The sequence below is a fragment of the Falco peregrinus genome, chromosome 11, assembly GCF_023634155.1.
Source record: "Falco peregrinus isolate bFalPer1 chromosome 11, bFalPer1.pri, whole genome shotgun sequence".
Taxonomy (NCBI): domain Eukaryota; kingdom Metazoa; phylum Chordata; class Aves; order Falconiformes; family Falconidae; genus Falco; species Falco peregrinus.
In genome coordinates this window covers 28,912,117-28,933,678 of record NC_073731.1, presented here as the reverse complement: position 1 = coordinate 28,933,678, position 21,562 = coordinate 28,912,117, and the positions used below count along the sequence as shown (strand labels likewise).

The following is a 21,562-nucleotide window of genomic DNA, read 5'->3' as shown; positions in this document are numbered from 1 at the left end:
GTTCTTGGCTCTGTGGCCTGGAGGAATGCAGAGGAAAATTGTATTAGCCTGTCTTCCAAAGGCAAGGAATTAAAACTTGTGAACATTGCTATCTAAAATGTGTCAGTGAATCATATGTTTACCGTTAAGCAACTGCCAGAACAACACAGGTAAATGAGCAGGGAAATGGTTGTTTATAGCCTCAGCTACTCCTAGTTGCTGTTTACTGGTGGAGTGCCATAAAGACAAAGGAGAATAAAATGGAAGATGGGAAAGAGTCCCTAAAGCTGACACTCAAATGAAGTGTGGGGAGTCACATACCACAGGGAAACGTATTCTTGTCCTCTCTTTTGTTATCACTTCTATAAAGAACCATAAAATCATGAAGAGCAGGGTGACGATAAATACCATACAAGCGTTTATTGCACTTTCTTGTAGGAGAACAAGAAATGAAACTAGCGATTAGCAACCTCTCCACAAGCAGGAGGATGTGGCTCTTCATACATGGCAAGAAATCTGTAAAATGCCTTGCCAGAGGAGACTGTAGATGCAAATCTTTACAGAGGCACAAAAAGGTACTGGAAAGCTTCATGGAGGGAAAGAACCCATGAGGGGCTTTTGACAGCAGCTCCTCACTCAGAAAGCCTGTAAGCTGCTGGGTAGGAGGAAGGCAGGCAGCACAGAGAGACATTATTTATTCTGGACCGCTTGGTGGTGGTGAGGCCACACCTGGGCTGCTGTGTCCAGCCTTGGATCCCCTTCCCAGGTCAAGGGGGATGTGGGGAAACCGGCCGGGCCCAGTGGGGGCTGCCTGTGTGTGCAGGGGCCCACAGGACATGCCCCTGCGGGGAGGTGGAGGGAGCTGGGCTTGCTTAGGCCGGGGAGGGGTGCCTGGGAGGTGGGCTAGTCGTGGCCTGCCACCCCCACTGGGGAGATACAGAGGCGGCAGAGACAAAAAGTTCTCAGCCGTAGCGGGCAATACAATAGGTGGTGGTGACAGTTCGCTGTTTGGGGGGCCCAGGCTGGGCTTTAGGGAAAATTTTTTTCACCAGGAGACCTGCAGAGGGGACTTCCAGCCAACATTTCCATGATTCTGTATCAGTTTCAAACCTGAATACTTGCATTCTGCAGACCCCCAGGAAGTGGTGGGGACTTTGAGACAAAACCTAGAGAGAGCAAATATATCTAATAGGGTAGCTGGGGGCATGTCCTTCTTATTATCCCCTGTTTTGTACTGACACCGTTACGGGTTTTCAGTGAGACAGTCTGTTATTTATGCACCTCATTAAAAGGACCGTTCTCAGTGTCACTGGGATGACACTGTTCTTTATTTGTATTTTAACAGAAGCGATGCAGTCACATCATGTTCCAGTAAATAGGCCCTGACCTCCAACAGTAGCTGCGTGCGACATAGATGAGGACCTGCTGGGAAGCCGGGTGCCTGTTGTCTCAGCCTCCCCTGGCCAGGCATTCACAGGCTATTTTGAGCCCTGGTCCACTTCCAGTTCAGCATGAATGAACTTGTCAAGCCACGGCCCTAAAGCAGCTCACTATTCCCAGCATTAACATTATGTTCATAAAATACAGGGGTACCAATCGGAGTGCCTAACTCTCACGCTAGCTGAGACAGAGAGCAAAATGGCCAACACGTTCCCAAAGCCTCCAAGGCAGGAAAAATGAGCACAGGCTGGCTGGGGGATAAAAGCAGAAGCTACCAGACAAGCGAACATGAGAGCAGCACGTCAGCCTACGGGCTGCCAACTTTTTTTAAGCGTTTGGGCTTCCTGAGAAGTATTTCAACATAGAACAGCAAGTGAGATCCAGGGTTATGCTGGGGGAGCTCCTTCCAGCCACAGGGCGCATCATGAGACTCTGTTTGCTGAGGGAAGTATAACAAGTGAGGGAAAAAGGGCAAAACAGCATGATATGAAGAGTTTGGTAAGGAACGTACGTAAGGACAAAGATATACAGTGGAAAGAGAAGGCCATTTTTGTTTGATAAAAAAGGGAACAGCAAAGGAGATATGTACAGAAGGAATAACACCACCCTCCCCATGACCTTGCTATGGGTGAATAATTTCTCCCAAGCCTGTAGGGAGTTGCCCCTCACATTTTGTAGAACATTTCTGTGGTTTAACCATCTTTCAGACTCACTGATAGGACTAAATAGAGCTCATCTGTAACTTCTTGGTGATGATTTTGTGGACTCCTGCTCATCAGCAAAAAAGAAGATATCATACGTTCCCTTTACTGTCTGTTAGGATGGGACCTATTTCTGTCCAAAGCGTCTCAACCAATTTCAGATAACAGTGTCCTGGAGATTAAATGCTTCATAACCCTGGAACATCCCAGACCTTTCCTTATGTACCTTCCTCAGCCTGACTGAGTGAGATGTTAGAATATGGGCAAGGCAGGGAGCTTTTCAGAGGAAAATATTCATGGGAAAATATAGGGAAAATGGGGAATCTCCCTGCTTCTTCTGCTGTGACTGGTGCAGAACAGCTTTTGGCATATTTGATAGGAAGTTTTTTCTCCACCCAGGTTTTATATTACCTAGTATTTGTATTGTTTGAGATTACCCTACATTTCTCTGACATCCTGTAGCAAGGGAGTTTCCTGAGTGTTATGCTTTATTTGGATTCATCTCACGAGGACAGATGAGCTCAAGTTAAAGAGCCTGCACCCATAATTTGAAGATATGATGATTTTGGACCTGAGGTTCCTCTGGCCAAGCAGCCCTGCTCTAGATCAAATGTTAGGTTTCCTTAATGTCCTGTGATGCTCAGATCTGAGGGCTTTGAGCCTGCTTCTACATTAATGTGTCATGCCTTTTTATTGCAGCTTTCTTGTGCTAGTGCAGAAACTTTAATGGAGGAGCCACAGGCTACCACTTGCAGCCACAGTCCTGCTGTTTAAGGAGCAATCAATCAGAGAGCAGAGGAACATCACAGCTCATATTCTGGACAGGCAGGCTCTTCAAAATGTTTTCCAAGAAAATTATCTGCACAGAGTTCTGTACAAATCTAATTCCACCCCATTAACCAATAGCTTATAACCAGCCCAGAAAAAAATCAGGTATAATAGCCCTATGACAAATGTGCTAGCACTTAGCCAATTCATTTCTCTACCTACTAAATGAATGCTTTAAACCCAAGAGCCTCACCCCTTTAACCTCCCTGGTTAATGTTTCCAGATGACATGCCAAACGTATCCATTTTATAAAGCCACATTAAAATTAGAGATGGGAAAAGTCCGGTGGGTCATCTTGGTTAAGCAGGATTGTTCCATAAAGAATAATACTGAAATTGTATTAACAAAGCTTCAAGAGCTTTTTGACATGAAAAGGACCGATGCTCATTTTTCATTTTGCTCTAACCAACTTGCTTCTTACCTGCATCTCTGCTCAGAGCCCCGGTTTTGTATTGGGTACCACTGTACATACATAGAAGAGAAAGGTGGGCCGTGTGCCAGCAACCCTGCCCGATAAGACAACAGAGGTGCTACCTCACAGATCAGCCATGCTCGAAGTAGTGGGTCAGAGCTGAGTGACATGCTTGGCAGCGTGTGTAGCGCGCAACATCGGTCTAATGCTCACAGAGTTTTCCCCAGAACTTATGACAGAAGAATTTTAGGAAGGAATTTATAGGATGACCTTGAAGGTGATGTCATGGTGTTTTAAATGGAGAGGCTCCTTTGCTGCACGGTACAGAGTATGAAGAACATCTAGTCAATGTGACTGTTGTCCTTCGTGAAATGAAGACATCTGGACTGCATAAAAAGAGGCCACAAAAGGCCTTAGAGGCAATAGTAAAAAATTTGGGTTTGGTGTTGCTGACAGAGGAGTTTGCAAAGTAGTGGCAGGGGGTGGGGGTGGTGCCGGAGTGATGTGGTCACCCCTTTTGTCCTCTTCAGTGCTCTGCATCCTACCCAACTGAGTCACGCTCTCTCTGTCAAATATGCCTCAGCAGGCTGTTCTTTTGAGTAGCCTCTTAGATGGGTTCTGATGTTCCCACTCAAACTATGAAGGTTTTACCTTATTCCAAATCAAACAAACTCACCGGACATAAGAATTGCTGTTGCTGTGTCAAACCATACAGCCTACTATCCTGTCCCAAACAGTGCCAAAAAGCCCCCAGATGCCAGGGGAGGGTTTAAAAGAATAAGCTGGTGTATGCACACCCTCTCTGAACTTGTTTCCATCACTGCTTACAGCAACAGAAAGGACCAAAGACACTCAGGGATGAAGAGGGTAGATCAGTCACCCTGCTGTGGCTATGCAAAAACCCAGGGGTGTTGCAAGGAGCCTGCAAGCGGGTTTCTCTCAACCTGTCCCACACTGTAGCCTCTCTGCTCCTTAGCTTTTCATCAGCATGTCAGAAGTCTGTGAAAAGCTGGAATCAGGAGTGATCCCCATCCTGAACGTATAAGGGAAGTGGGATATTCAAAACCATTGAGGCTGTCAGATTTACAACCTAGGAAAGTCACTTGGAAATAGGAGAGCAGCTCCCGAGACCCTGGGCAGTTTTAATCAAAGTCAGAGGCTGGGCACACTTAAGGGAGAATTGCAAATCAGAGGGTGAGAATGGAATACTCCTTAAAAAGAAAATGTATCACAAATATTAGGTTCGCCTAGGAAGACTGTAGAATCTTTTCCATTTAGGTTATTTGAAATATGTTTAGGATGATCTGAAGTACTTGTTCCTGCCTCAGCCTAGGAAGTGGAGGTTGGTGATGCCCTGAGCTGCCTTCTGACCCTTCATTATCTGAGTCTCTGGTATCAAATACTAATTTTTTGTGTCAACCAGATGTCATTGAGAAAATGAACTTGATTTTTTTTTTTTTCCCCTGGAGTCCTTAATACCCTGTGGCAGCTGATGCCACCAAAACATTTTTATTGCACTCTGCTGTGGGGATTCATGGTCAACCGTTTTGAGTGCACGCTGCCCTCACTAAACTTAGATGGACAAATGTTTACCTGCAGCACAGCACAGGCAACGTAGCTGCAGGCTCCTCTTTATTTATAGCTCACTAGCACAGGCAAGCTGCAGTCTGCCTGGCTTTGGTCACCTGCTCCTATCTGAGGTTAACGCACGAGTAAGCAGTAACTTCCTAAAGGCTAAACTGTATTTGCAGAAAAGATCGCTTTATCCCAGTCACTGCTACAGACAGACATAAAGTAATCCCTCCAGACATCTGAAGGCTAAGCCTGCTTATCTGACGGTGTGAGGTCAGACAAACTGATAGGGGTATGTGTTTATGATAGCAATTGCAATTGCTTTGCAAATAGACGTCCCTCAAAGGGTTTCTTCAAAATACTGACAAGTCAAAATACAGATCCTTGAGAAAATTAGGGTTTTAATAATATATCATCTCTGATCAGGATGCTTTTAATCACCCAAACACAAAATAGCTGTAAGATATTTTCTTAGAGAGCTCAAGCTTATCAGATGTCATCTTGCAGGGTTAAGTTGATTAGTGCAATGGTTAGGAAGGAAACTCTCCCCACCAGGCACGGTTAGTACCCGCTGGTAGCCCAGGTCTTACCCAGCCTCCGTGGCTGGGCACAAGCTGTGGTGGACCCAGAGCGAAGCGTGGGCTGACAGGTGCTCACGTCCAGTCAGCTGCTGCCTTTCTCAATTAAAGAGCTGGGTGATCCCTGCCTTCCCCTGCATCAGGCCACCCAGCTCTCTGTGGAGGGAAGTACCCACAATCTGTCCCAGCATCAAATGTGGCTGACCTTGGCCAGTGGGTTCCAGATTTGCTGGGGAACAACCAAAGGGGAAACAGATGGACAAACAGCATGAGAGTATAAGCTTCGTTTCCTTAGAAAACCAGGCTAAACTGTCCTTCTTGGTTCAGAATAGCAAATGCAGACAGCCATGCTTGCTACAGCCTCAGGTCTCTTTTGGCTTCAAAACCATGAAAGCCCTATGAATTATTGCCATACCTGCCACTCCTGGCTATGGCAACTGAACTGCTCTTCTCCACAAATTCTGGTTGCATTGTCCAGAACTCTGCTCCAGGGCATATCTTATCATGTGGTTGACCTCCTCCTCTCCTCCTTCCCCACCATCCTCACCTGACTCCAGCCCTGAAGATCGCAGCCACTCTGCTTCTCCATCACAGAGAGGGATCGCCTCTGAGATAAAGCAACTCAGTCATAGCTGGAATATAACTGTGCATTATGTTGTAGCCAAGCACTGCACACACGTAACAAGCACCACAGTTTTTTTGCAATAATAAATATTGATAATGTATGTAATATAATAATTAATTATGCAATAAAAAATCATCACAATATGACAGAATCACAGAAGATCTTGAGTTGGAAGGGACCCATAAGAATCACCGAGTCCAGCTTTCTCGGAGGAGAGTCCTAGCAGGACTGGCTAACACCAAAGCAAAGATTAGCACACTCCCTGCCATCCTCAGGCTTGGGGGCTTTGGGCTACAGCTGCCAGTTTGTACTGGGACAGGACTGAGGAGATCCAGTTTGTAATGGGACAGGGCCTAGTCCATACTGGGATGGGACCTATCAAAGTGCAGTAAACTCAACAGCCTTAATGGTTAATATCACAAGCAGGAAAATACAATTTTTCGGAAAGAAGAAACTCTGAACACTAACATCTTTAATATTTAAATGGAAGGCCTTTACAAACTTGCATCATCTTAGTCTCTTCCATTCAAGTGCTCTGTGCTTTTCCCAATAGAATCACGTGGTGACATTATAAACATGGGATCAAAATGCAGGTTTCTCCCAGGTAAAAGGTGTCAGTGAACCAGCCAGTGACCTCTCTGCTGGAGAAAACTGGAACTGCTTAGATGCCAGCCACAGGCACCAGAGAACAGAGCTACAAGCTGCCCAAGAGCTCAAACACGATACCAGATTTCTGAATGAGAACAACTCCCATGAGCAGTTTCATGAAAGAGATAGTGAGTAATGTATCTGGGACCAGTACAGCATCGAGACATGGAAAATTATGGCTTTTAAGTAACCAGTCAGCCACCTTGCACCTGCATTATCTTGTCCAATTGTTTCTGATTTTCCACAACCATGATACTGGTTTTGCTTCATGAGCAATATAGTGGCAGGACTCTGCAGAACTGGTTGTATATATTCCTGCAACAATTTCTCCAGCAAAATCAGCCACAAAATGTCATAAAGAGAGGAATCTAATATCTCATTGACCTGAAGTAGCCTGGGCTTCCCTATGGGCATTAGCTCCTACCAGCCCCTAAACCATGCAAATTCACCAATAGCATCTGGCCTTTAGAGCAGAGCAGCAGGCTGGTCAGTAAGACAAGGGGTGTAGGGAGAGAAATGTCCCAGGTTCACAGCAGCTTATAAGGTGAAGTGGATTCAGTAAGAGAGGAAAAGGGAGAGGAGTCTATCCGTAGGTGGCAGACACTGGAAGAGAGAGGCAGCCAAGTTAGGCAGGGAGCACATTTTGGAGCAGGTTGATGGGCCTCCCTTTCAAAAAAACTAGGCTCAGGCCTAAGAGTTACAGATTGCTGCACAATTTGTGCCACACCAAGGAATGCAGGTTTTAAGAGGGTCCTTCAAAACAGGTGCTTCCCTGGCTCCCTGGAAGCAGTATTCTGGCTGCCAGGTCCCTGCAGCAACTAATACATGCACTTGGCCTGGGGTCTCCCAGTTCTCCCTGTCCCCAGCAGAGCTGCCTTCCAGTCTTGGGCAGAGCCAGTTTCAGTGGGCTGAGCGGAGGCAGAGGAACCAGTGTGAAGCTGTGATGGCTCATCCTCATCAGAACAGACAGGAGCAGTCCTGTGACCAGCTGAAGGGATAAGGCAACTTGGTTCATTATTTCTCTTCTGTGTGCATGTGGAAGCAATGCAAACCCTGGCATAACCCTGGACTATGCTATTCATCATAAGTCACTTGATGGTGGGATGTGGCAACCAGCCTTCTTACAGCCACCGTCGTTTCATCTTCCCTGTAAACATCTGCAAATTATCCTCCTTCAAATCCTGCCTTTAAACTTCTCTTTGCTGGGATGCCAACAAGAACTGTGGCTCACCCCATAGCCTCTGATGTGATCTGCCCTTATCTCATTCTCTTATTTTTTAATTCCTTTTGCTTCCCTCTCTGAAATAAAGGATCCTAGATCTCAGTATGATTATTGAATGCTGTTTACTCCCAATCTGTGTTGTTTTCATTTCCATGCCTGCAAATACAAGCTACTGTTGGAGCCCAGTCTGAAAGAAAATATCCCAGCATGTGATCGGCAACTGCAGCATGCTCAGCTCTTGTTTCTAAATCCTGTTTCCCAGCAATTCTTCAGGGAATCAATTCACACTGATTAAATGTGCCAGTATATTTCATTGTATGTGGAGGATCTGCAGATCATCCTTCAGAAAAGTGGAAGCATGAAAAAGTAACTGAGTAACTAAGAGCAGTTTACTGCATGGTGCAAACTGCAATTACACTTTGAAATGGTTAAAACCGAGCTCTAGGTAAGAGATACCTCAGTGACTCCTGTGCTCTTTAATCCATTTGCAGCCAGCAGTTGATAGCATTTGGATAAACATCTGCTGAAAGTGTGAATGAGAGCCACCAAATTCATGAGTGCAAGACTTCTTTCAGGGTTTCCCAAGATTTATGATCACTCTCAGACTCCAAGGTCTGAGATTGCTGCTGACCCTGTTTCTTCAAGCCAATATTTATTTTCTCTCTCTGGAGGGTGAGTCTTGAGTTGGGAAGATTTCCATTAGTACAACTGACAAGGTTACTAAGCCCGGCTCCCTAGGCTGCCCAGCTGACGAGATGGCTCAGAGGGCCTTGGTGTAGCTCTTGAACTGGATCAAGCTGGCAGCCCCATGTTTTTGTGGCAGGCAAGCACCAGTCCTGCTCTACAGCAGCAAGGTCTGGCTGGTCATGTAGGATCCATCTCACCGGCCCAATGCAAGCCACCTGGGTTTGGTATCAGGATCCTGTAACCCAACAAGCTGGATATGTTTCAGGAATTTTTCTAAGAACTCACGTTTTCACATTTTATCCAGATCCCAGGAGCCTCTCACTGCACAGAAAACCCAAACAAAACAAACAGTCCAAGAACAGACAGCTCTCTTTTTGTACCCCCAAAATGCCACTCGGCATTCTACTACCCTCTTGCCTAGAAGACAAGCACCATGTTGTCCTCACAGAGGTTTTTTTGGCCAGTGTGCCACAAGCAGGTTTGACAGGACTGGAGATTGCAGCCTCTTATTGGAAATCAAATGAAAAGCCCAGCCAAAGCCAGTAGTGACTAATCCATTCTAATAATTACTTATGGGACAGATGATGATGATTTTCAGAACCTAATATTCCCTGCAAACTGCTGTCACTGAAAACACTGCAAATTTGTCAGTGTGCCCTCCATATAGGTCCCAGATTTCTTTGCTTCTTCCCTTTCCCATTCCAAACCAGTATCACCCTGTGTTTTTCAAAAAGCATATTTTTAGCTCCTCTGAGAGGAAAAAAGGGGCTAATAGTGTGAGATTTTTCCACTGTACAGGTAACAGAAATTATAGCGTGCAGCTGGGATTGCTCCCCTCACATGGAACTGGCAATCATTCCCTACCGATATTTTCTGCCAGTTAATTAAAAAGTGCTGTCTCCCTGGAGGGCTGTCCGCACAAGGCCTTTTGGCTCAAATTTTCCAGGTGGTTTAGTTCCACTTCTGGGATCATGATGGGGGCCACCGGCATGGATGCTGACTGCAGACAATGTCAATCACAAGCTTGGGCTGAGAATCATTCCCCGCTCAAAGTGATTCAGGCTAGGAGAGAAAAGGAACGGGGGAAGGTTACAACTACAATAAAAATCAGCATCTAAAGACCAAATCTGTGCCTCAGTGTCAGCACCCAGCTGAATTATTAAAGCTGAAATTATCTTCCGAGGCTGATTTTCCTTTCCTTGCTTGTGTTAGTGGATCCTGCCTAGCAACAGAGGTGACCTCTCGAGGTTGCTTCTAGCAGCGTTTGCTCGCTGTCTGCGGCTCCTTCCTATCAGAATGAGTATAGCCAGTTTCTCTCTTCTCGTCAGTATCATCCTCCAATTGCTATGTGACAGCCCTGTTTTGTGGCATTTCAAGTTATAAACACTGTCAAGGAAGATTTAAATCCCCCAGAAAACAATTCATCTTTAAATAAAAATAAGTATCTATGAATCACACATTTTAAAAATAAGCACTTATCAGAATTCACACTGTTTCGGGGTACGAAAAGCTTCTGTTTGCCTCTAACAAAATCAGGGTAACTGTGACAGAAATGTTTGGTTTCTTTAAGGCTTTCTTCCCTCAGCTTCAAGAAAGGATAAAGCCCAGACCACTATGGTACCAGACAGTCCCAGCTGTTTTCTCTGCTTCTCTCTTCCAAATCAGGGTGGATTTAATCTAAGCTCTTAATTATAGACACCATTCTAAAAACTGTTCCCTGCTAAAATAAGGTATCAATTATGCACAGCTCCTCTGTGGTACCGGGCATGCGGTGAGTTAATCTGTTCCCTCACATCTGGCACTGGCCCCCACTGCCTTGCAAATCCCTGCCTGCAGACTACTCCCTCCTGGGAATGGATTAACCCCTTTCTCACTAGCATCTCAACTGGTTTGAAGGCTATATTCAAGTATATTCACAATCACAACCTGAAACGTTTCACTTTCAGCTTCCAGGTCCCAGTGGGGGCCTCAGAGGGCAGGGTCAAGGCTGAAAACAGGAAAGAGGTGGAAAATGCCTGTGAACGAAGCTGGGAATTTTTTTCTTCTATGCCCGCCAAAGTGCAAGGTGGTGTGCAGTGCAGGTCCCAAGACTGCATTCACAGCAAGTGCAGGAGACAGGAGAAATAAACTGCACCTACTCATCACATCTTATCACATATGCTTCTTCTGTACTTTGAAGGGATGTTTATTCCCAACTTATTTGCCTGGATGTAAGCCAATCCTTTACCTCCCTTCTGCTTCAATATATGAGTTTGTATAGAAAAAAAAAAAAAAGTTGAGATGGGTTTGTGCCATCACACAGAACACAAAGGGTGATTTGCTTGTAGGACCAACAGCAAAGCCTTCGAATTCTACCAGCCTTTTTCTTGCTGTAGACTCATTCGAGTGCCTTGTGGAGACCTCCTCCCCTGTTCACCAGAGCACAGGTGGCCTCCTTTTCCCTCCCAGCCAGAGCTCAGTCTTGCTACAGCTCCAACAGTTATATGTAAAACTAACAGGAGAGTAACATCAGAAAATTATTTCCTATATTTATTTCCCTTTCCACTTGACATATACTGGTTTCTAGAAATGAAGAAAAAGACCAGTGTTCATTGGAAAGCTGAATCCTGCTCAGCTGGTAGGAAAGAATTCCTCAGTGCTGTGGGTCTCAGTTTGAGAGCTGCTGTCATGAGCCAAAAATTGATTTCTAAACCACACTGTCTCATGTTGAATATTTATAATTCTACAATGCTTTTTTAGAAAGGAGAGATCACATAGCTTAGCTCAGGCTCAAATGACTCCACAAAAAGCAAAGCAGCAGGGAATCAAGCACACCATGCTCAGCGAGGAGGCACAATCTGTAAGAAACTCTCAAAGTTTGATTGAGGCAAGAAAATCATTGTGTTATGATACTACAGTGAGATATGCATGAAAGGCCTCTTTCATAAGGTGGTCATCTGCCTTAATGTAGTGCCTCAGGCTATTTTGAAATGGTTTATATACACAGTTGTTTCAGCTCACTGTTTGCTCAGTTTGTTTACTTTAAGCAGCGGTGTCAACACAAATTTCTCTAGGTTTCAATTTCATTTACGTTTCTAAGCCTCGTCCCAGCTTTACCTAGATTCCTGTGTTCAACAGCCAACTCAGAGCTGGAGCTTGCCACTGCCTACACGCAAATGAAAGATCAGATTGCAGGTGTGGGGCAAAGAACTGAGGAATAGATAAAACAAACAAGGTGCAGTAGCAGTAATTTAATAGCTAAAACAAGGGCTAAGGAGCATTTGCCCTGAAGTGTGATGAGTCAATGTAGACAGAGCTATGCCACACAAAAAAACCCCAAACAACAAAACAACCCTCCCAGGTTACCCAGAATAAAACCCCAGGAATAATGAAGTCTTGATTAGCTTAAAATGATCATTTAGCAACCATCTCTTGTTGGTCTCAATTGTGTCTGCTGACGTTTTGCTCACAGGCGTACTCAGTGAGTCATGGCACACTACCCCCCACCCCGTCCGAGTTCCACCACGTTCATTTTTCTGGAGCTAATGACAACTATTAGTAACTGTGAGCGAGCACAGATGCAAGTATGTGGGCTGCCCGTGGACTGCTGTATGGCAATTTACCATGGCTTATGTATGCATCACTGTCCTAGAAGTTCAGGATGTAAGCAGGAACGTGATGCTTCATATGCTATCTTCAGAACCCGGGGGGTAATTAACAACCACAAAAAACTCACCTGCCTGACAAATGGTTCAACTCTGCTGTCAGTTACTTAGCAGGTGCTGAAGTGAATTTGCCAGAGAAAGCTTTTCCTGGTGTTTCAGACAGATTTTGACCTATTTATTTTTAATCCATCTCTTGGCTCTGTCATTTTGCTCTTCTGCCCCTAGTTCTGAGCTGCTCCATTTGCTTCATCAGCTGCCATTCTTTTGTGTGCAAGCATCACTGGATTTATCTTGTTTGCTTGCTATTTTGGGGGAAGGAGTACTGCACTGTTCTGTTCCTTTGGGAGCTGCCCACAAGAAGTCTTCCAAACATTTGCTCAGGACTTACACAACTTGGGAGAAGCCAGCTAGTTCCCTTTGCTCACAAGCAGTTACGCTGTCTGCACACTGTGAGGTTCTGAGTTTGCTTCTCAGCTTGAGGTAGCAAGAAAAAAAAGCACAACAGACAAACCCCAAATCCCAGCAGTTTTGACTACCAGATTTTATCTGGTAGGGGAGGAAAAGTACAGAAGGGCTCTGAGATTACTGCCAAATTGGTACTGGGGTGTCAGGAACAGGTCAATCAAGTACCAAGTTTAAAAGCATCCCAGTCCTTGTGATGTGCTTGTTCTTGATTTAGTTTGTTCTCAACTAACATTGGATCTCCCCAAAGTGAATTAGAAACTGCCAAGCATGTGCATGATTTTTTAGGCAAAAATCTGCAAGGAATTGGAATGAGATCAGACATGTTTCTCTTGCTAACTGATGAGATTTGAACCCAAGATTCCACCAGACTGAGGTCAGTATGTTTCCATGGAGAAAGGTCCTACTAAATTATAATAGCTGAATTTTTAAAAAAACAAGAATTAGGAAATGCCAGCAGAAGTGCTGTACTGTGAGAAGTTCAAATTAACCTGTTCTTATCATCCACTTCCTCAGTTAGTGATGTCATTTTAATTCTAAAATACAGTCACGGTCCCGAGGGCACTAAAATGCATTAATTGCATGACCAGCCTCACCTGAGGCCTCCACCCACACTCCCTGCCACAGGCTCCAGGGCTCCATTTAACCTCTGGGCCGAGCAGTTGTTTGGATCCTGCACGAGCTGTGCTGCAGCCTTACCTTTGGGATGGACTGTGGACCTCTGCTGCACGTAGTTTTTCTCCTGGATGGGTCTCTCAGGTGCATGTTACAGTTTGTCTCTGGTCTTCTTGCTCCTGCATGGAGTCTGGACCTGGTTTGTCACATGCTGTGTCTGGGGCTGTTGGTGGACCCTGCTACCAGCGTCTGTCCCTGCTTGCTGTGTTTAGGTCTTGTGGGACTGTGCTCCATCGGTGCTTGTGTTGGGATTGCCTTTGGCTCCTGGCTTACCCGCCATTTGGCAACAGCAGGCCATTGCTGTTCCCTGGCAAATATTCTGGAGTTAAACCTGCCCTTATTTAAGTTTTTGAAAGAAGCCAGTTCCATGTGGCACCCTTCGCCGAGATATCCAGCCACCTGTGGCATTCCATCTTCACTCATGCAGAGCTGTCTATGCATATTTGCAAAAAATGAGTCCCATGAGGAATGTACCTAGTTGTAGCTTACAGCTCCTCCTTTTTATTTGAGGAACAGGTTTATATGGATCCCTTCTGTTGTCTGCTACAGGTTTCTTCGTATCTATCTACTCATCTCTCTGGGGTTTGCTTTTTGAATGCTGTTGAGTTAGTGGATGCAGGGGTGGCTGGTTTGTGTAAGTAAGCATGGGCTGGGCATTCCTGCCATCTCTCTGCACAGGGTGAATTTGGAGCCTGTTGGTGTCCTAAGCTCTACTAAACCGCAGGGTATGCTTGGACGTGCAGTGACCACATGTTCTCAGTGCTCCTCCTTCCAGACCTGCAACATTAACCTCACTAACTGGCCCACAAAGAAGCTATCTTGATAGCCTACCCAAGACCATACTGCCCGTGACAGAGCAGCTTTTCAACAGCATTGTGCCTGCAAAGGTGACATCTGACAGAGCCCAACACACAGCTCTCCTGCTGATGCTTTCCCAGGTTTGCAGACCTTACAGCAGTATTTCTTCATTAATGTTGCCTATTTAACCCTCATCTGGCCGTGCTGGTATCTTCTTCTTACTGCTACCTTCTCTTTGTCGCTATATGATTAATGTATCTGAACACAACAGGAAGAAGCACAACACACCTTTTCAGGTATACTATGGTCATTCCTGTTCACAGCTTAGCATAAGGTTGAGACTGGTTTTCACGGTGTGGTTTTCAAGGGCTAAGATATAGCATTAGATTGGTTAGTTCAGTCTAATGAGTCTTTTCAAACCAGTCTAGATTTTAACAGGGCACCTGTAAAAGTATGTTTGCTTTTTGCTGGTTAGATATTCACGAAGGGATGATTGCTTCATCTAGCCTCCCACATTCCAGGCTGAGGCTGGACTATGAGCTAAGTCCCTGTTGCCTAAGTTGCTCTGAAATGAATGGGAGTGAGGCACCTACATGATGCCTTTTAAAAATCTGTCTAAACACTGTAATAATAATAATAATTAGCTGTCACATTAACAGATGCCTAGAAGCTTGACTAATAATGATGCAACAGCAGTAATGATGGAATACTCTTCCATGCTTTATTGGCAAATTACTGGGTTTTGTTTGCTTTGTTCCTGCTTTGTGCCCCCTCAGAAAGAGTGTCCAACTCTTCCGTTAAAGCCCTCCTCTTTCAGAACCTAGCCTGCTGTGCCTTCAGCCCCACGCTCTGTAGGGTGTACAGGTCCCATACCAAGTTGCCACTGCTGTAGCTCAGCTCCCTGCTGAGGTACCGTTGATGCCCTGTTGTCTGCCTGTGATGTGCTTGTTGATGCATAATCATCTGTGAAGGCCAACTCCCCCTTGCATCATGTCCTGCAAGTCTAGGAAGAAAGCTTGCTCATCTCTGCCAAATGTGAGCAATCTGTATGTGTAGTCCCAGTGAAATAATAAAACTGAATCAGGCATGTTGTGGGTTGCTTACATGCATGCTGTTCTACAGTTTTGTGGGCGCACCTGAGTTTAACACTGTAGCTCCTTACTCTTCTTGCTTCCACCCATTTCACTGGCTTATGAATGACTCGGGCTACCTTTATCAGCAAGTTCCTTGCTAGCCTAACTGGCAGCCTGTCCTGTGTAAGGCCAATCACATGTGCTGAATAATTATATTATTTGTCGGATCAGCAAGTGACCACATGAAAGCCCTCAAGCACCCCTCCCTTGGGCTCTCAGTCAAACTGGAGCCTGAACAGCACAACAATTCAAGACTTTGCACAGGGCAAGGTGCTCCAGCTAGTTTGTTTTGCCTCTCCTGTACTCCTAATTAGTATCTATGCAGCAAGGATTACACTACTTAGCTCAGCAAAGTACTTTAAAATCTTTACGCGCATGATACTGTGTAAGTACAGTCTCATCACTTCACATTACAAGGTAAGAACTGCAAATAGCATCCAGCTTTTTGTTACTGCTGTACCCAAGAAGGAAAGAAATGCTTTCTCACATCTGTGGTGGTGTCAGTAATGCCCTGGAATAAACAATGTATCATCTCTCCTAGTTTGTCCCCAAGGCAAATACATAATTGTTTACTCAGCTGTACAGCTTATCTCAGAGTTGACAGCCTTCTCGCAGACCTCTAAAGCGTTTGCAGAAAGGGTGCTTGGCATTTTCTGTTTCATCAGATGTGGGCTTCTCTCACAAGTTTCACTTGTTGAAACACACTGTGCCTTAAGGAAGGGGGTGCCACCCATGTGCCAGGCTGCTGGACAGAAAACTGGGTTTGAAGGCTGCCTTCTCAAGGCTTCTTTATCCTGATGACTGGTTTTAAACATGGACACACACCTGCTGAGCTCTCCTCCTGGTTTTACATGCACCTTGCCTTTACAGGAGTTTTTGACTACAACCAAGTATTATTAGGTTGTCAAGATCACAAAACAAGCCTTGCCCCGCTGCCCCCCTTTTCAGTGGTATGGATGAAGGTATTTCTTGGGTAGGCTTCCACGCCCTGTTCCCTTGCACGTCTGGTCTCTCCCTTTTATGTGTGCGTGCCACTTGTTTCTTCCCCCAGGCTTTGCTTGCCTTTTGCTCTCTGCTCCCTCTGAATTGAGCATCTTTGATAAATGTCTTTGGGTATGTATCTATGTACAAAAGAGAGTAGTAAGTCTAGAGTGGGACTGACTCTTTCCCTTTAAATAGGCTTACCTCTGGCACACAAAATCCTGCCTCCTGAGCAGGGGGTGGTACAGTTAAAAGACTGATAGCAATATTGAATCAGCACCAAAACCTTCAAGGAAACAAGCTGGGAAACCCCACCCAGAGCTCTAGGAACAGCGAATGAAAAAGACTGATAATGCTACAAAGATTATTTTTTTTTCCCCTTGCACTCCTGTCTGTGAAGTGACAATTGTAATCCCCAGTTCCCTCTCTTGGTAAGTGCAATCACAAAAAGAAACAGTCACAGTAATTCCCTTGGGCCTCAGGTGTGTATATGTAATATTTCCAAGCTAGTAGACTCCTTTGATTATATCAAAAAATGGTGAACCAGTGTAGCCGTTAGTGTCCTATTCTGTATGTGCTCTGAATATCTCTGTGTGGGGCCCTTTCTAGCCCAATCTGTCTTTGTTCTCATCCAGTGCTCACAAACAATAGGGACAGCCCAGACTGTTTGATGAAGTCCACGTGCATCGGAGTAGCTGCTCTCCCCCAGAATGTTTATCTCGTCTCCTGGCAGACAGCTGTTGTGATGTTTTTCTGTGCCAAAGGAGTGGTTCCAGCTTCACCTCCTCAGCTAAGGATGAAAGCTCACTTGAAATCACTTCCTGCAAAATACAGGGGAGTTGGCAGCTGGATCATTGCTGGCCCTGTTCAGCTGGGTCAGTGCAGCACTGCCCCATTGCATCTTCCCCCCACTCACATGCATGTGCATCAGATGGAGACTTTGCCTGGAGGAAGTGGCATAATCAGATGGCTATTATCCCTGTGTTGGACACTGGATAAAATCTCCCCCAAATAAAAGATCTGAAAACTTGTAAGATCTTGCAGAGCACTGCCACTGTACAGCAATTTGTGAGACAGCAGCAAAGGAAAGCAGAAGCATGCAGCTGTCATACAGGTAGCCTGTCCTCCAAGTCTCTGATGATCCTTCTGAGCAGGACCAGGTTTCTAAGCATTTTCCAGGAAGGAGGGATGGAGTAACCCTGTCCCTTGGCAAGATAAGGGGGTTATGGGAGCCTGTTTACAGAAAGAATAATAATCAGCCTGACCCTTTACAGGAGACCACAACCTGAAATCTCTCCTCATTTCAGTAATTGTCCTCTATTGTGGAAAACTGAAAAAAGAAGGCCTATCAATGCAACAAAACCTGCAAGATCACCATCCCATCTTTGATATGTTTGTATCACCACCCATCCTACTTAGCAACCTTGCTTTCTTTGCTAGGGAACAGCAGTGAGTCCTGCTCACTGCAATACTGATTGGCTTCAGGGTGATTTGTGTCCCTCTGCAGGCCTCCCTGAACTGTGCTGTTCACAACGATGACTCTTCGTTTCTGCAGGAGAGCGCTGCATGTTCCCTGGCATTGGGCCTGCTACTGTCTCTGTTCCTGACATCTTAATAATGGCATGTGAATTCTGAGTCCCTCTAAGTTCTTTCTTTGATATGGCTCCTGGGTGCTTTGGGTTTTACACTTAAACAACTTTTAAAATCTGGCTAACAGCTACTAGGTATGGTGACAGGGTAATGAGACCAGCTCTGCCATTACGGAGAGGGCATTGAGGGACCTCCTCATCACTGATCATCATCTTCCGATGTCAAGATTAACTGCATAAATAATTTTCCCTGGCAAAATACAGCCATCTGAAAAGGTGGCTGTAAATGGTGTTTGTGCCCATGTCAGCTTTCAGGTAAGTCAAAAGCAGTAGGTGTCAGCTTGTGAGGGAAAATGAAAGGTAATTAATTTTTTCGTGTGTCAGTAGGCTTACTTTTGAGAATGAAGCTGCAGGCTGTACCATCTCCACTGGAAAAACACAAGCTTATCAGTAGCCACTGCACTGTCAAATAACAAAAGCAGCTAGGGATGAACCCAGCCTTTGATGTGAGGCAAAGCTGAGAAGGCATAGAGGGGGTATCTAAGAGTCAAGCTGCCTCTCAGAGAGATCACAGCCTGTAAGTCTGGCCCTATATTTCAGCTGCCTCCTCTCTGCTGCCAGAAATCCCGGGCATGGGAGAAACAGCAATGGAAAATGCCACTAGATTGTTGTCCCACCTCAGGCATGCCTGGTTTGGTAGGCTCAGCTTTGCCACATAGGAATCCAAAAGCATACTGGAAAATTAATAGTGGTTCCAGAGGCCAAGTAGGAGGAAAAACCACTAAGCTGTAACATTTTCTCTTTAAAGAGAGAAGGTCTGCACAAGCATCCCCCCCAGCCCTGACACTAATTCAGTGGGATGTACCCAGGTCCTGCTGAATTCCACTTAAGTTTTGTCAGAGGCTTTAATTAGATCAATATGTTAGTGTCCGAGTTTCATTGCACAATTCTTTGAGATTGTGATTAATTCCTCACTCACCTAATTTTCTCTGAAACGCTTCCGATAGTTGCTCACAGTGCTGGAAAATGGATTTAGACAGTACAAATATTAAAGGTGAGCCTCACTAAGGCTGCTGGATGCAGGCATGTTCCCTCTCTCTGGTTTGTTAAGTTCCAGATCTAACACAGCCTTTTCTGCTCAGTAGGGCTGCACAGAGGACTGGCTCTTCAAGAGTCATTTGGGCTATCGTGATATCAATCAGCTGTGGAAAAGGCCCAGGGTCTTCCCAAATACTGTCTTAAGAAGTAAAGGATCAGACTGCTGACTGTACTGCATTTCTCTGTGTCTGAGGAGGATTAATTAACATTTTCAGGCTGCTTTGAAAATGAAGAATGCCATGCAGTATGATATTGCTGTTCCTGTTTTTCACCCTGTAGCTGATAGGAAGATTGTCCCTTACAAACTAATTGGAAATTGCTTTTGGTGTTTTTCAGCGGAGCTGCTGCAGCCTGCTCCTTCATTCTAATAAACGTGCCCTACTTCACCCTCCCCTGTCCCCCTTCCTCTAAGCTCCTCTGCAAGGGAAATAAAAACATCAGTCCCTGGCACCATCTGTCCAGCACAGGCTAATCCATTCTCTGCTTGTCTCATGGTCAATTTGGTTTCTTTCTGATTGGTACAGCTACCCTTCCTATTGCTCAGAATTAAATTGCATTCATAGGTTTGTGCTTTGCTTTATTTTCATGGTAAAATTATTATGACTATTGCAATGTTCAGACATACGTCCCCTTCATATGCCCAGACTGGAGAACAGCACTTAAGCAAACATACAACCACACTGTAAGGCAGGTAGCATTGCTCTACCCATTTTACAGAAGGAAAATGAGGCAGAAAGAACAGACTTACCCAGTGATGTATGCATGCCTCAGCAGCAGAGCTAAGCAGAGAGCTCACAGGTCCCTGGATAAGACCCAGTCACTGATATCAATGAAAGCACCATTGCTTCACCTCTTTTTCCTCTTGTTTTGGCCCTTTTTACAGTGATCTCTGTGGCAGCTTTGTAACGATGATTAAGATGCGGACCTTCATGTAGCTCCTGTGACAAGACTGAGCAGATCCATCGGGGCCAAAGCTCACAGTTACTTGGGGAGGCACAACAGGAGATCAGGTCAATCTGTTAACAAACAGGGCATGTTAGACCAGTTATGTCCTCCATTTGCTGGTGGTAAATGGGGCCCTAGGTGCAGTCTTTATGCGTGCCTTCCAATATTCTTAGCACTTCTGTTGTCCCCATGCAATTAACTGAGAGGTGATTGCTGTCTTGACAAGACTGCTCTGACACTTTTCGCTTCCTTTGCATGATCTAAAAAGAGGTTGATGACAGGTTCAGGATCAGGCCAGAGCTGACCATACCGAAGAGATCTGATTTTTTGGAGGTCTGCCCAAAGCAAACAGCAGTTTTCAACATATCAATGTTGACCCGTTGCTGACTGTCTAGCCTCATGCAGGCGGTTGTGTACCCCTCTGCCTAGCTATTTCTAACTGTAAAAGACAGAATCCCTGCAAGACGCAGCTGAAGAACAGCTGGGTATATAAGTATGTGCTGCCTGCCATGCATTCACAGAGATGTCCCTTTGCCTTTTGAAGTAAAATGACAGAAGAGTCCTGCTGAGCCATTCCTTCCTTCAGTTACTGCAGCTCCTCTGGTGAGACTACACAGATAAACCCAGGAATCTCCATACATGAGAAATATACTTTCTCTACCATGGGTGTGCTCTTGTTAAACAGAAATCCTTAAAATGGCAATGGCTTGCCCTGCAGAAGGAAAAAACCCACCCCTTTTCAGGTCTTTTTCATACCAACAGCTCAAAAGTATTTTTTCCATTGTATTGGCCAAGACCACTATTTGTCTGCCAAGGATACAATCTGTGTGCGAGCACTGAACCATTAAAACTGGCAGGGAATTGATAACACATAACCAATGGCCAAGAAGGGCTACAAACACTTTTTCTTCCCTGATCTTTCATCTCCATCATGGGCAATATTTTAACGTGTCACACAAAGATTTCAACTCGAGCGGCCTGGCACACTGCAGGTGCTATCAGTCATAGCTTCACTGAGGTGGAGATGCGGCTGATGGTCACCTACCTCAGTGTCCTTCCTCACCTCAAACCCTGACAGGGCTTGTGGCATGGTGAAGCCTGCTGCCAGGGCAGGCCCAGTTCCCTGGGCGAGCAGGGGCCTGGGGCGGAGGGCAGGCCCAGTTCTCTGGGCGAGCAGGGGCCTGGGGCCTGGGACGGAGGGCAGGCAAGCAGGAGCCTGGGGCGGAGGGTGGGCCCAGCGAGCAGGGGCCTGGGGCGGAAGGCAGGCGAGCAGAAGCCTGGGGCGGAGGGGGGGCCCAGCGAGCAGGGGCCTGGGGCGGACGGCAGGCCTGCAGGCGCGACTCCCTCCCCTTTGAAGGCGGGAGGCCCGGTCGGCGCGGCACACCCGGCCGGGCTCCGGCGTTCGGCTGCCGCAGCAAGAGGTGTGCGCCAGTGACAGAGCCTGCTGTCAGGGCTGCTGGGGGAAGGCGGCCTGGCCTCGCTTCCCCGGGGCCGCAGCGCCGAGGCCAAGCCGCCGCCGTCCCGCCGGGCGCGGCCCTGAGGTGA

At 45.9% G+C, this 21,562-nt stretch overlaps 1 long non-coding RNA gene across 1 annotated transcript; it reads right to left on the bottom strand.

The window, feature by feature from the left end:
* On the bottom strand, nt 1-21,523 carry LOC114014054 (uncharacterized). Its single transcript, XR_003557403.2, has 4 exons — nt 21,063-21,523; nt 19,821-20,088; nt 13,498-17,206; nt 1-9,754 (listed from the first exon to the last, which is right to left on the bottom strand). It is a non-coding gene; the product is annotated as an uncharacterized LOC114014054 (long non-coding RNA).
* Between the last annotated feature and the right edge of the window lie 39 nt (nt 21,524-21,562).